The sequence below is a fragment of the Leptosomus discolor genome, chromosome Z (assembly GCF_034619465.1).
Source record: "Leptosomus discolor isolate bLepDis1 chromosome Z, bLepDis1.hap2, whole genome shotgun sequence".
Classification (NCBI taxonomy): domain Eukaryota; kingdom Metazoa; phylum Chordata; class Aves; order Leptosomiformes; family Leptosomidae; genus Leptosomus; species Leptosomus discolor.
The window spans coordinates 18,808,931-18,820,665 of record NC_141419.1 but is presented as its reverse complement, the minus strand read 5'-3'; positions in this window follow the sequence as shown (position 1 = coordinate 18,820,665).

The window sequence follows — 11,735 nt, the reverse complement described above, 5'->3', positions numbered from 1 at the left end:
CATAAAGGTACAAGCGGCTTCTGATCTTTTCAACTCCACAGAAACCAAGAGTTCACCAAAACACAATCTGGATGCCAAGAAAAATGAAAGTGTCAAGTTTTCTCTTGAGTTTTTACTTATAAAATCTCAGCAAGGGGTTGGGTTTTTCTGCTCCAAGACTTGGTTTGCCTGGCAGGGTGCATCACACCCATAGCTATTGCACAGGACTTAATGTATGGGGGGATAGGAGCCTCAAATAGATGCAGGAGGCCGTAAAGTCAAGCCCTTCAATTCCTATTAAGCCTCTAAATGAGTGCCATGATTTTTAAAACTGTGAGACATTGAACTCCTATTGATTTCTATGGAAGCTGTCAGATGCCAGGCTATCATTAGCAAAATCAGTCGTTTCAATTAAGACTTCAGGCATCAGTTACTGACATCAAGACCTTTGGAAATTCAAAGAGAAACATGAGCCACAGCCACGACCACGGGCAGGAGGGGTCAGAAGAGAGACTCTGATCCTCCCTGACTATAAAGAAGAGAGCCTCTATATGTAGGAGGAGCTAAGTATTATGAGAGCAGGAACTTGGAGCAATGCTATTCTGATTTTGTTTTTGTTCCTCTGTGTGTATATTTTGGTATTCAAATTAAATTAGAGAAAATGGCAGAGAAAAATAATGTGAACTAATTACATTTAAGTAGATGTTAGGAAGACAATCTTTGACTATTTCTATTTGTCTACTGCAATTAAAGAACTGTCTGGGTTCTCTGTGCCTATTACCCTGCAATGTTGTTGCCAGTACAGGCTCCTTTCAGGGGCCAGATAGAATGGAAGAAACCAGAGGATGACAAGGAAGATTGGTCCTTCCTGGCATCGTTCATGTTACCAGACACCATTCCCAATAACATCAATGTAAGGTTCCTTGGAAAGGAGCACCGCAACTGTGCCAGCAGTTCAGGCAAAATGGTAGCTACACTTTTGTAAGGCAGTATGGTTTATATTTTTCGAGACTTGTGTGTTCTTCCTCAGGGCAAACACTGTGAAACACTGGTTTAAATAGCTGTTTGTAAATAACGTCACACGTAACCATGTGGAAGGTGGCTGAGACCTGAACGGCACTGGCAGGGCCAAGCTTTCCGTAGCCTGGAAAGCCAAACTCCACAGATACCCGATGGGAGAAGAGCTGCTACGCCACATCCAGCTTTAGCTTGTTGCCGAATGCAGCACAGATTGCCAGTGTGACAATGACACAGGGTGGCGTTCAGGGGAAGCACCACTTCAAGTGTCCTTTTGGCAGACAGGCAAACATGCTGCATGCAAATACTCCCTGGCTAAACAAGACCCAGGCAAAGCTGGAGTAGGACAGGCAGCTTCAGAAGAGACCCGCTCCTCCCAGTCCTGTGCTGGCTTAGGGAGAGATCTGCTGCATCAGTCCATATCCCAGCCCAGGGAGAGGGCAACGTTCTGGGAAAAAGGCACTTGTCTACCAAACACTACACATGCACCCTGCCTGCGGTTCCCAGAAAACCTGGGATGGGATACAGAGCTTTTTGGTTCTCCCAAGGAGGATTTCAGCCCTCTGCACAGTCATCCTGCGGGTAGAGTTTAAATCATGGTATCTGTAGAGCAAGCACTGCTTAATTTCTGCTGTCGGAAGCAGGCCCAGTACTCGCCTTGGCTCCTGCCTGCACCTTTTTTCTGACTGTCCTGCTCTACTCTGTGTACAAGCTGGAGCCATAAGGTTCACATTCACTTTACTAGTGTAACCTTCACCTGGAGAGCCTTGCTCAGCCATGTTTTCCTGGGAGGAGCTCTCCCCCAGTCTTGTCTCCTCTCCTGTTTAAGCTCAGCTCACAGAGCTGCAGGACGAAGAACAAGATGGAGTTTGGCCTCTCCTGCTTTCCTGGAAGCTATCTAATCAGTTTCCATGGACTTTGTCTCAATCTCAGTGATAAAAATACCACAAATGCTGGGAGTTTCTGCTGCTTTGTCTTCCTTATCTTTTTCCTCAGTAACTTTGTCCCACAGAGGGAGAAAGGCAGTACAGAGTCATCGGTGCAGAAGACCTCGTTTCTACAGGTAGGAATGTCTATGTTTCCTGTCTCAGAGATAAAGAGCACAGCAACTCACCAGACTGGAAAGAAACCCTTGCACAAACCAGAGCCCAGAAGGATGCTCAGAAGAGAGAGGGAGAGAAAGGCCAAACTTTGGGCACTGCTCTGGAAAATGTGAAACAGCGTGGAATAAAGCAGGGAGGAGGTCAACAGGGGAAGAAAGAACAGGACTTTGAACTGCACACTATCATTGGTCCTACCATGGGCAGCGGCATGTCTCCAAGCTTTAGAAAGGGCTTTGCTTGGCTGAGGGTCAGAAAGTCCTATTCTTGAATTTCAAAGTGCTTTGGAAATAGCAAGCATCAGCATTACCCTAACAGAGCCCTGCAGGGTGTATTTTCAAAATGGAGAATTGCTGGCAAGCCTGTAATACCGCAGAGGGGAAATCCCTGGAAATACTAGGCCAGTCTGGCTTCTACTTGCAAGCCAGTATAACCCTGTGAGTGTCAAACCTCCTCAGCCCGTACAGCCTCCTGGATGATCTAAAGGTCTTTCCGGTTTCTCCTGCAGAGAGGCAGAAGGCGCGTCAGCGTAATTGCTATGTGCTGCAGGCTGCTTGCCTCAGTCAGCTCTCTGCAACCAGAGCAGCTTAAAGTGCACTTAGAGGAAGCCAGGTAATGGCTGTGTGTGAAACATCTCACCGCATTATCACTCCGGTGTCTTCTTGCCATGGGAGCAAGAGACCAGACCGTCTGTGGCCCGGTTGTGCACCAAGAGGCAGCCAGACCCAGCTGTTTCAAGGAGCAGCCACTGTCCAGCCTCAGCAGGGATGCATCTACAGGTCCCCTTGGGTCTGAGCAGGAGGTTTACCAGCAAATTCCTCAGCAGCCACCCAGACATCAGCCCACTGGCCAACTGTAATACTGGCTACCATTTCATTGCCAAAAATACTGCTTCTGTTTATAGCTGGCACATGGGAACACTCAGATAAGGTGCTGGGTTGGTTTTTTTTTTTTTTGGTTGAAGTAAACACTTCAAGCAACCTTTCTTGGAGAAGGTTTATTTATGAGAGTGGAGGACAGGATCTGGCCATTAAGCATCAGGATTCTGCTGAGGTCTCCTTGGACCAACCAGGAGCGGATGGTGGGGAACTGATCTGGGACAGTCTCCCTCCACCCTGTTTCTTCACAGAAGGTCTCTGTCATACCCTGTCACAACCCACCCTCCAATAATTTCTGCATCGAATTCCCTGCTGTGGAAATGAGAGCCCACCAGGGTGGGGTGAAGACTGTGCAGCCACTGTGTGTTGAGGAATACAAAAACATCAGAGGCAGCAAACTGACCACAACATATGAGGAGCCTGCAAGGTCTTGCACAATATCTACCTTAGCTTGCCCCTGAGGCAGCTGTCTCTCACTGCCTTCACTTCTGTGTATTTGCCAGAGCCTTCAGTTCTCTCCGTACGTCTCTGTAACACTGAAGCGCCTGTACGCCTGGGCACTTGCAGCTCACAGCACAGGGACCTGCTCTCTACTCAAGCATACATCCCCAAAACATGGTCTGTAGCGGGGGTGGGGGGTGGGGGGTGGGAAGAGAGTGAGAAACCCACCACATCTGGAGATACCCTGACCTCCTATCAGGAAACCCACCTGCTGCACAGACACAGCCAGCAAACAGTCTGATCAATGGGACGGAGATGAGCAACGCTGCTGGCCAGGCTGATGCAGCCGGCACACAAAGGGCAGTGGTCTCCCTCTCCCCCTGGACCTGCAAAACCAGCACACTCATGCAGAGCTGCTTTGCCCTCCAAGGAAGAGAGGTCAGGATGAGCTTGGGGCAGAGCTGGGATGCAGGCAGCAGAATTGTCTGGCTCTTTGTCCAAACATCTCCAGTGACTGGGCCTCACATATCCCAGGTCTATGGAAGCTCTATGGAGATGACAGGGTTTGATTTCTTGCTATGGCCTAATGAATTGAATGGATTTGAAATACATCTCATTGATGGACCTATAGCTTGTCTCCAATAATGCTAATTCACCAAACAACATCAGCACAGATGAAAACACCTCCTTTTCACCTTGTCTCTAAGAAGCAACCAGCTCCCCGCTATCCCCCCCCAAGCTTTGCTGTAGAGTTTCCTGAAATGCTCACACCAAAACATGAACTCCCTGTGTGTCTCCATCAGTCATTCTCTACCTCTGATCAAACTAGGAGAGATCAGAGCTCTCCAGAGAGGGCACAGCCAGTGGGAGAACAAAGGGAACAGCAGGGCTACACAGGCTGCTCCTTTGTTAATCCACTAGGGAGCCTGTGTTAGGAAGCTTAAAAGGCAACTAACACCCAACCTCTGCCCAAGTGTTCGCCGAATCTTCTGCAGAAATCACCTCTCTTGAGCACCCCAGAGGCTAGAAGAGGTTACGCCTGTCCAGGCCAATTCCCTTTATAGGGACTGCAGCAAACACAGTGCCCTCTCAGGAGGTGTAAGTGGATGGGGGGATCAGGAACAACCAGGATGCTGCAGGGCTGTTTTTCCACACTCCAGAACAAGACAAGGAGGGCACCACTCCCTGCAGGGTGAACAATGGATGTTCAGCAAGACACTGCACATAGCTGGCCTCCCCAGGCCACCAGAGACTTCTCTGCAAAGGGCTGTCATCATTACATATGCCTTCGCAACGGCCTGCCTTCACCCCTGACAGAGCTGCGGCATTGAAGCCAGACCCACGGGAAGAAGCAGTCCTCCGAAGCTGTGCTGCCTGAAAGTAAGACCCCTTCAAGGGCTTGCCCTGAAAGGGAACTGGCACCAGGAGACCCCGCTGTCACAGAAGATGGCCCAGATGCCGTTTATGTGGCTGTCATCAAGTTCCGTGACCTGCCCTGACACCAAGCACCCAAAATCGCCACAACTCCAGCACGAAGGGGCCAAATCCAACCACTCACACACAGAGAGCCAAAGAGAAGGCTTCTCTCTGTATCTTAAGCAAAGTCATTCAGGTGCCAAACCGTGCCACCCGTTGCACCGGCAAGCGGGGTTGGCAGGAAGAGGCGCAGCCTTCCGGGGCAGCCGGCGTGATCCTGACTCCCACCTGCCTCAAGTCGCACAGAAGCCCTGTTGCTCCGTGCACCGGCCGCGGAGCGGAGCCCGGCCCGCTCCAGACACCCCCTCAGGGGCCGGCGGGCTCCTGCCGAGGGCCGACTCTCGGTCTGTCACGCTCCGCACAGAAAATCCCCCCTGCAGTTACCCGCAGGAGCAGCCCAAGGGCAAGGCGCCGCTGAGGAGGGAGAATCCTTCCCGGGGAGGGCACGACCAGCACCGGCTGCCCCTACTGCGGCCAGGGGGGAAGCCCCGCTCCCGCTCCCGCCGCACACGGCCGGGGGATGCCCGAGGCCCGCGGCACCGGGCGCCCGCCGCATCCCCTGGCCGTCGGTGCCCCCGCGGCTGCGGGTGGCGGCGGCGGCTCCGCACAAAGCGGGGTGGGGCCGGCGGGGGCTGCGGCACCTCAGGCGCACCGGTAGGGCAGGCGCCCCCCCTCCGCTCCCCGGCGCTGCCAAGCTCCGCAGGCCCCAGGCTGCGCAGGTGTCCCGGCCCCACGACCCTCCCCATCGCCCCCGGCCTCCTACCTTGCCACTGGCGGCGGGGGTCCGGCAGCGCGCAGGGTGTACGCATGGGAGCCGCGCCGTGCCGTGCCGTGCCAGCCCAGCCCAGCTCGGCCCGGCCCGCCCGCGGTCCCCGCCCCGGCCCGCCCCCCGCGCCGCGCCCCGCAGCCGGGGGGTGCCGGCGCGGCTCGGGGCTGGCAGCCGCCCTCCGGTGCGGGAGCCTGAGCTAAGCGAGCGCCGGAGCGCCTTGCCGGTGAGCGTCGGGCCGGCCCGGGCCGGCAGCGCGGCTGTGCCCGACCCCTGGGCGCGATCTGCCGCGGGAAGCGTGGGCTTTGCTCCGCTGCTGTCGTGGGGAGAGTCTCTCCGTAACCACAGCAAACTGCTCAAGCACCTCTCCTCTCCGGGGGCTCGGGGAGCCAGCCCGCCCGGGCTGACGTGCGCGGTTTCCGTCACCATCACCGCTGCAGGTAGGTCCCCCAGGTCTGTGCCTGGAGGTACGTTGTGAAGGCTGGGTACATTCTCCCAGGAGACCATCCTGACGGCATCAGGGCTTTGCCGTCATCTGCGCGGAGGGTACCTGCAGGCCCTGCCTTAGCTCACAGAGCTGCTGAGGACATGGCGGCACGTTCCCGTATCCTCAGTGCGACCACCAGGTACTGGGCACTGCGCCCTGAACAGCACACACACCCCTGCAACATGTATTAGTGTGCCAGCCTTAGCTGCCAGCCTCTGGCTGTCTCAGCACCCCCTGACAGGTGGAAAGACACTGGCCCATGTGCGCCCAAGCTGCAGTGCTTTCACTGATGGTAAATGGCTCTAGAAAGCTTCTCATGCCCGCAGAGCTCACACTCAGACTTTGGGGTTAGCTGGTACCTTGGCAGCGCTACAAGCCCACCTGGTGCCATGGATAAGGAACTTGGCAAGTCGACTGCAATGCCCAAGATTGGGCAAGAAAGGGCAGAGGGGGTCTCCTTGGCCAGGTCACCCACTCAGCTAACAGCACTCTGGTCCTGTCTGAACAGAGCCCAAGACAGCTGGCTCATCTCTATGCTTTAGTCCCACCAGTTTGTAGGTAGCAGTGGCAGCTCTCGGCTGAGCCAGAAGGTATGACAAGGCTATGAGACTGGGTGTCCTCCACAAGTGATATGCTTTAGTTCAGGTGTCTCCGCTTTGATTCTGTGGTGGTTAGACAGGAATCTGCCAGTCCCTCAGGGCAGCTGAAGTCCTTTGGAGAAGGAAAAGCAGGCCCTTGACAAGACTGTCCCACCAAATCCTTCAAAGGAGTTGAGCAGAATTTCAGAAGCAACCAGCAGCCCTCAAGAGAGATCTCCATGCCTTGCTGCCAGGTGCCAGGCTGGGACAAGCCAGGAGACTGAGGCAGCCGAGCTATTGAGAAGCACTGTCCATGGATGGAGAGCAGAAAGCCATCCTGCTGTGGACATGAATTGTGGCTGTTTGTGCAGCAGATGTTTTGGATCTGCCCTGCCTACGGAATTGAGATGACTTTTGGAATGCCTCAGGACCCTTGCAGCATGTGCTGACGTCTTCACCATGGAGAAGTACAAGACAGGTCAGGTGCTCATGCAGATGATCTCCAGTGCTTGCTTTCACACGCGCTGTGCTCCAGCCCTGATTGAGCTGTAGCAGATTGCATGTAGGACCAACAGGGGGACAAAGATGTGTTTGTTTGAGGTTATTGGTGGGAAACATTTCTACTGCTTGCAGCCCTGTCCACTGTAGGCAACTAGCTATGCTAGTCGTGTGCAAGTGTTGTTCCTTAGAGCTGTTTTAGGTGCTGACAAAGCGAATGGTTTTGCTGGCTGTTCCCCTTTGCAGTCTTAAGACTGGGCAGCTGGGACTGGTGTCTGTACTGGAGCGTCCTTGGTGACTGGGATGACCTCTACTGTCTGTCTTCTTTCCTGGGACTTCTCAACTGATCAGCCAACAGCAAGGGCCTGGCTGAGCAACTGCTGCTGACAGCCTCTGTCCACGGAGCTGGCTTGTGGCAAAGAGCACCCCCACACAACGCTTGTCCTGCTGTGTGAAGGACCTCCAGCAGCCTCAAAGAAAACAGTTGTTAGTGCCTTCTGTGGGGATCCAACAGCAGAAGTTGGAGCACAGTGCCCTGTAACTCTCTGCCATCCCACATCCTTACGTGCCAGAAATCAGGCAAGAGGGAGGCTAGTGTCACCTCCAGAAACCTCTTCCCAGCCTGTGCAAATCGATGAGAAGTGAAAAGCTACCACTGCAGACAGCAGAGTTCGTTATGGAGGGGAGCCTGACGGCAGTGCAACCAACCACCACCACTGGCCCACTGCTAGCCAGAAACCACTTGCAGCACTGCAACCTGCTGCAAGCCACTGGGAAGAGCAGAGCCGGCTGCCCTGTGTTGCAGGAGCTACATCGGTGTGGACGCATTCATGGTATCTGTGCAGCTTTGGGTAAAGCACCTCTCACCTAGCTGGGGGAAGCTCCCAGGGAACAGGGTCCTGCCTTGCAAGAAGCAGTTGCAGAAGTGGATGAGACGAGACAGAAGGAAAACAGCTTTCTGCTTGGCGATATGCCTTGCAACCCTAGGAAGGGCACGACCGCTTCGCAGACACAGTACCCTCAAGTAGATTTTGTTGAGGGCTATGTTGTACCGGCGCACAGCCCAGCACATCTACACAGGAGAGGAGGTGCTGCAGCAAGCACTGTACTCTGCTTCATCCCAGTCTGCTGAGGACAAGGGGCCTGACGTGGTAGATTTGGATAGAGCTGCATGGAGGAAGCTGCTAATTAGCTATACGCAATTAGCATCGTATTTAACACGAACTTCCCTAGTTCCCACCTCTCCTGCTATAATTATTTCCAGCCTTGCAAAGTTCAAGATCACTGACTGTGCCACATGTATGGAGGTGGGTGGCACAGAGGGGTAGGGTGGAAGCTGGGCCCACACAACACCCACCAGCTTCAGGGACTGATTTAAAATGCCATTGTGATGGCAGTGTCAAAACTGCAAGTCTTTTCAGAGTTTGTGACATCAGCATTCCTGCTCAATGTGCAAAAGCTTTTATCTCATTAAAAACATTAAGTTATTGGAAGATGAAGCAAAAAATATCAGCTGGTTTTAATTTCCTTTCAGAAATTTTCCTCCCTGCAAAATGTTGCCATAAACAATACTTTTGTACTAACAGAATCACTTTATAAAAGGAAAAATAAATGTATTATTTTCAGCAGGGGGCTGTGATGTTGAGCTGAGTACTATTTTTTCCCAAGGGACCTTGAAATTTAATTTTACTTACCTTGGATGTTGCCTCTAGTCTCAATGCTTCTACCGGCTTGACACCTGAACATGCCAAAGAGGTTCTGTATTATGGAAACTAAGCTTAAAACCAGAGCAGATAGTGATCCACCAGCTGGAATCTCAAAGCCAGACTTTGCACTTGGCAGGAAGCCATCAGAAGAAATGGGGACTTTGTCTCAGTGGTGGTGGACCATGTGCCTAAAGCAAGCATCAGGCTGCAGTGGGACAGAGGGCCCCTCACCCCAAATGTATCTTGCCATGGTTAGTGATATCTCCTCTTCCGCTGACTAACCTGGGGTGCTGTCTTCCTCTCTGGAGAGCTCCTGAGGCTGAGCAGAAAGTGCATAGGGGTATTCTCACAATTTAGTGTCTCAGTGCAGCCCACAGCCCCTCACTGAACTCCAGGAAAGGGTTTAAATTATCTTGGACAGCATTAAATTACGTCAGCTCCACCACTGTGGCCCTGGCGTGGGAAAGTGCTTTGTCTTCTTGCACCCGGCATGTCCCCAGGCCAGACAGAGCTAATGTTCTGGAGAGGAGCTCTTAGCACTGGGAAACGGCTGAAGTCCCAGCTTTGGCTCAGGCCACCAAAGTGAGCTCTTAAATAGGAAGAGAGCCAGCCCCAGGTCTTGTGTCTGTGATAGTGGCAGGAGGTTGCCCAGCCTGCGACCTGGAAGAGAAACTCAGCACTGTGGGATTGCTCCTGCTACAAGGTGTTGTTGCTTCCCGCTCATGGGCAGTGCCTTGTCCCTTAGCTCCCTCCTTCACCCTGAGTGAGAAGCTGAAGCTTGGGATAAACATTAACCCAACACAGAAACAACCTCCCTGGGAATGCCTCTTTCCAGGGCAGCATGCCAGGATTCAAGAGTAGACCAAGTGTCTTTGCTGTGCACTAGCGCTTTTGCATGCAAGGGCTTATCTGCAGCATATAGAGGTGGTTCAGACTAAAGATACTTCCAGCCCAATATCACCTATGGCCAAAAAGGGGTAAAGGAGGGAAGCCTCCCAGCCTCTCCCTGTTTGCAGCTCAGGGACTTACTGAGCCAGCAGTGGCTTTTTGTGTGTTTGGCCTCTCTCCACCAATTTGTCCTCTCAAAACCATACATGCTCTTGGTGGCCTCAAAGTCCTGCAATAAGGCCATCTACACACTAACTGCACGTTCGGGCGGGGAAATTAAAACTATCCTTTTTAGGGTTGGAGCTGGTATACCAAGGTTTAGATTAATGCAGACACAGAAGGCTTAATTTAACAAGTAATATTACACATACAGCAAAGCTCAGCGAAGGCTGATGGGGGTGGAAAGACACCTGTTTTATTGACAAGCACCAGCACAGGCAGAGGGAGCTCCTGGGCTGTGCACCGGGTCAAACTGTTTACCAACTACAACAGCTGGCTGTGGCAGCACAGATTATCCTTGTGCACTTCATGCAGGGGTAACCTCTGTTCAAAACACCTCCAGCACTGACTGATACTCACTGCAGGTCTTGCAGAGGCCCGAGGGACTTGCATGAGGCTAAGCTAACCTCTGGGTCCAGCTGCCACCTTATGACATGAGTTCAGTGCTTTTCAGTAGTCCTGAAGTTTGTAGAGCAGAAGGCGTGTAGGGCCCATGAGGACATGCTACCTTGTCTCCAAGGTGCAGGTCTGCACAGGCCTTGCAGATATTCCTGCATCCACCACGTTTTAGTAAAGGACAACCACAAGTGACTGGTTGGCAGTATGACCAGAGGAAATGGCCGCCAGCAAATACACATGTGAAGCAAAAAAAGAGCTGGTGAAGACACAACAGAAGAGAAACTTCTAACAACGCCGAGATGTCCTTCCCTTCTGATTTCAGTTAAAGATTATTTTCAGAATTTCCTATCAGGGGCAACAGCTTGGTCCTTACATCTTCTTCAGAAAAGTTTATTTTGTAATTGTTCATTATATACCACATAGACCAATGCTTATTTATATTCTGTAGATATACATCAGGCTGTGGTTTGGTCTAATAATGCATGTTTCAAATGCCTTTTTTAAAAAAACATAAGGACAGGATGGAAGAAAAGATTTTTAAGCTGTTTCAAAAGGCTGCAGGAAAAATACAATTGTAAGTATACTTCTAATTTCCATGGTCTTGTTTTAAAAGATAATGCCTTTCAAAGTCCATAACAGTAGCACAAATCTGTATTTGTGTGCACCCATGCACATAACAGTATGAGTAAATTAGATTACCAGTATCACCTGTAAAGAAAAGCCTGCCTTTTGAGTTTCTCTAGCTAGGTGGCACCATTTTTTTGAGATACTGTGGTAAGACTCCAGTAACATGTTCTTCTCATCCCACACTTTCAATGTGTGCAAATGTCAGTGGCATGCAGGGGATCTATCTCACTCTTGCCCGTCTAGCCACTCTTCACAAAACCTCATTTCCACTTTGATTACTTCCGCACTGTGCGGTTGGCCTCCACCGATCTCTCCCAACTCAGACCTTCGTAATTATTTGAAACTGGATGATTTGCCGAGTGGTGCCTAAGGCAGAGCTAAGGCAGACCACATGTCTCAGGTGAACAGAGGATGATGCTGTTTCCACTAGAGTCTGTGATCTTAGCTATGGTCCACCTGGCTGAGAACAGCACAGGATACAAATGCTTCTTTTCCCTTCCTCTGCAAGCACTGACAACTTTATACCACAAGAGGTTTAAAGGAGGCATCATCCACTGAATGGGCTTGTGTTCCAGGTCAGTCTGAAAACATAAGAGGGGTCTGCTGCATCCTGTCAGTGCCAACACTGCGGGCACACCTGGAATAAAGCACTGCTCAGCAGGAAAGCAGGGCAGCA